Genomic DNA, 3,945 nt, shown 5'->3' on the forward strand with positions numbered 1-3,945 from the left:
TTTCTTTTCTTTTCTTTTCTTTTCTTTTCTTTTCTTTTCTTTTCTTTGATGGAGTCTCACTCTGTTGCCCAGGCTGGAGTACAGTGGCGCCATCTCAACTCACTGCAAGCTCCGCCTCCCGGGTTCACGCCATTCTCCTGCCTCAGCCTCCCAAGTAGCTGGGACTATGGGCGCCCGCCACCACGCCTGGATAATTTTTTGCATTTTTAGTAGAGACGGGGTTTCACCGTCTCTACTAAGATAGCCAGGATGGTCTCTCTGTCTGACCTCATGATCTGCCTGCCTCGGACTTCCAAAGTGCTGGGATTACAGGCGTGAGCCATTGCACCCAGCAACATACTGCTTTTAAAAGTAAGATGAAAATCTTTATATTGCTCATGTGCCTCTGGTGACCATAGCTGTCTTGTCTCCTCCATTTGTCTTGGGTCGCCCTTACGTACTCATGCTCACCTGCCAACTATGCTTCCGCTTTACTGGTCTACTTTCCATCCTTCTATCTACCAAGGTTCTTCCTTGAATCAAGCACTGTAGGCACACAGCGTAAAATACCCTTTCCTAGCAAGCTTTTCCTACCTGCTATCGGCTCAAATCATCTTCCAAGTCTCAGCTTAAATGTCACCTTCTCAGGAAGCCTTGCCTGGCCTCCACCAAGACAGGGTTAAGTCCACCACATTTTACTTTCAAAGCAATCTTATTCAATATTCAACCAAATTTATTGGACCTCTAACAGTCACTGTCTAGAAGTTTGGAATAGATCACATAATATGCCTTCGCCTGTGGTGTGTAGGACAATTTTAATCCAAATAATGATTTGTTTTAAATGCCTCTCTCCATTGTTAGATTGTAAACTCCATATGGACAGCAATCATTGTCTGCTTGTTTCTCAATGTCTGGCTCAGAGTAGGTGTTCAATTAATATTTGTTGAAGAAATGAAATAGTGAGCTTTCAAGTTAGACAGATCTGAATTTGAGTACTTGATCTACTACTTACAAATAGTGTGACTTGGGCACAGTTCGATAAAATGTGAATAATGACAGTATCTACCTCTTAGTGATGGAGTGAAGATTGAATCCCATCATCCATGCAATGTGCTTAGAACAGTGCCTGATACTTCATAAGTGCTTATGCAAAGGAACCATTTATGACTGAAAATGAATTATGTACTGCATTCATGTCACAGAGCTCAATTTGAGACTTTGTCCATATATTGTAATCTCATTTTCCCAAGTCATTGTTTTTCCCCAGAATTTATCATTTTGGTGTTGTTGCTCAGCTAAATGTACTCACTTCCATTCTTTCAGAATTTCTTTGACAATTTGAACAGATGCAACATTTTTTTGTTTGCTATAAATTTCCCCACTTAGAGGAAAGATTTGTAACATACATGTACATTTGGGAAAAATGGAAAATCCTACACACCCTTCAGAAAGATTTGGTGTCAAGGAATTAACAGCAATAAACAGTAGTAGCTGTATCTAAAGAACATGGCAGATATAAATCAAAGTGAAAGAAAAATAGGAAGTCACATGACTACAGTGTTTGATTATCCTGATCAGGATTATTTATAGCAAATCTTGGCTTGCATTTTTTTGAAGGTATTAATTGCATAGATGAAATAACTTAAAATATACCCATCAAACTGTCAGTGGAAGGAGGCTTTTTGTTTTAGTTTGTTTGGTGAGAATCCTTTATGAGAACTTATCACGTGTGTACACACACACACACACACAGATATGATTTAATGAATAATACATGTATCCTACCTCAGAAAGAAGAAGAGAAAGTTGAGGGAGGTTAAGCTGGGCTTCAGCTTGGTTTCTCACACAAATTTTATCAGCTATAAAAGCTATTTTTAATGTGAAGAGGAAAGTGAGGAGCAGCAAGAAGAGGGAAAATTGGAAAAAGGGAGGCTGGCTACCCAGACATATTTTTACTATGTGGCTTTGTTGTTACTTAAAATCTTATAAATTTCTAAAATGTTGAATGTTGTTCGTCAAATATGTACAGATTGCCTTCTCTGTGTAAGTCACTGCTATATGTGGCCTCCTGTCCAAAGGGAAGATCAGACAAGCAGCAGATACTGTAACACTTATTAGAAGGGGTTAGGTGCTGTAGCAGGAATGCGTATCAATTGAGGGCTAGAAAGGCCAGAGAAAGCAGAAATCACATCAAGGGAGGCACATAACATTCTGGGAAGAGTTCACAGAAGATGAGGCTGAGAACAGTCTATTGTAGTAGAGCAGAAAGTCTAAATACCATGGCAGAGGTGGAGAGGACAGTGTACCATGAAGTAGTGAGGAACTCAAGGAAGCTAATAGAGATTAATGGATATTTTCTCCTAGAAATATGTTGTGTAAAAAAGGGGAGAGAGAATAGTAGATTAAATGGATGTCGGGGCTGAAAAGAAATTTTCATTTTGTTTTTAAAATACAGGAGACCCAAGTAGGATTTTGGGCAATGAGAAAGAGTAAATATGTAATAAAGAACAGGCAAATTATGGAAAAATGTTCCATACAAGGCATGAAAGACTGTGATGGACATAAGTGAATTTGTTAACAGTTGGAAAAATATGGAACATTTCTTGACAATAGAGGGTCATCATAAGTATCATCTTAAATGGTGAAAATAGGCAATTGTAGAGATGGAAAAGACAAATACAAAAAGATAGTCTTAATATCTAAACAAACAAACAAAAAACTGGGAGGTGAGATCATCTTTTGGGAATGTGGGAATGGGGATGAGGTTTAAGAATATATAAAGTTTTTGTTCAGCTGCTATGGGGAATTTGAGAAGCAGACAAAAATATGAATACAAGAGTTGGCAAGCAATAGTGAGTAACTCAAATATGGAATGATCCAATCAATACTTTTTTTGTGACTTCCTGCAGCAACATTTGATAGAGTAGGAGTATATGTGACAGAATGACAGTAAGGGGAATTCTGTTTCAACACCTCTGTGAGTCCATGGAGTAGACACTATGAGCAAAGCTTACCTTTCCATGTTGAAATTATTTATGGGCAAGACATTATCACTGAAATTAAATGGTGGCAGACATGTCCAAGGAATATTGTGGGAGATTCCATCCCTTCATCAATCTTGTGATAGATGAATGTGTAGAGATGGCAGCTGGTGGGCAACAGAGCAATAATGGAGTGGTAGTGATACAAGGAAATGGTGTCATCTTGTTAGAAATCTTGGAACAAAGACATATAATGGCTGTGTTCAGGAGAGACATTTATGTCCCCTCTCCAAAGGGCCTGTTTTACTGTGATGTAAATATTGGGTCATGTGTATTTGCATATAAAACTTTTTGTAAGTAAACTTTTGTAACAGTCAAAAAACAAAACAAAACAAAACAAAACAAAACAAAACAAAAAAAGAATGACAGTAAGGCATCCTAAGTTGGGGACTGAAAAGGGAAGTATGAATGTAAAATTCAGGGAGATGCTAGCAGTCTTCAGAATGGGGCAGATTGCCTTGGGAAGAAGTTAATCTGCTGTCACTGGAGGGATTTAAGCAAGGCTGGGTGACCACTTCGGGCTGTTGCTTGGGATTCTTGAGTACTGAATGAGTGGTTGGACAACAGGAGTTTCTACCCATTTTATTCTTACATTTTGTGATTCCAGAGTAACATCAAGAGCCTCAATGAATTAGCTGAGCCTGTGGAAGAGTAAAGCAAGCAAGTTCTCAAGCCAAGGCTCCCCTCCAAACCTACTGAATCAAATAACGCTGGGAGCAAGACTTTGGCATGCATGTTAAAACTTCCACATTTGATTTTGCTGCATAGCCAGGATTGAGAACCACAGATATGTAAAATGCTAAGTGTTATCCCAGGCCCTTTACAATGTCTGTCTGGTTTAACTACATGTGTTTAAACATGAGGTCAAATGTAAGTAATTTTTGGAAGATCTGCCATTTTGGATTTTTCATTCCACTGTTTTTTC

General features: G+C 38.6%; 1 pseudogene; it reads left to right on the top strand.

The window, feature by feature from the left end:
- The first annotated feature begins 2,978 nt into the window (after positions 1 to 2,978).
- Positions 2,979 to 3,675, top strand: LOC111523036 (annotated as a pseudogene).
- Positions 3,676 to 3,945: the final 270 nt, after the last annotated feature.

The sequence above is a fragment of the Piliocolobus tephrosceles genome, chromosome X (assembly GCF_002776525.5).
Source record: "Piliocolobus tephrosceles isolate RC106 chromosome X, ASM277652v3, whole genome shotgun sequence".
NCBI classification, from domain to species: Eukaryota; Metazoa; Chordata; class Mammalia; order Primates; family Cercopithecidae; genus Piliocolobus; species Piliocolobus tephrosceles.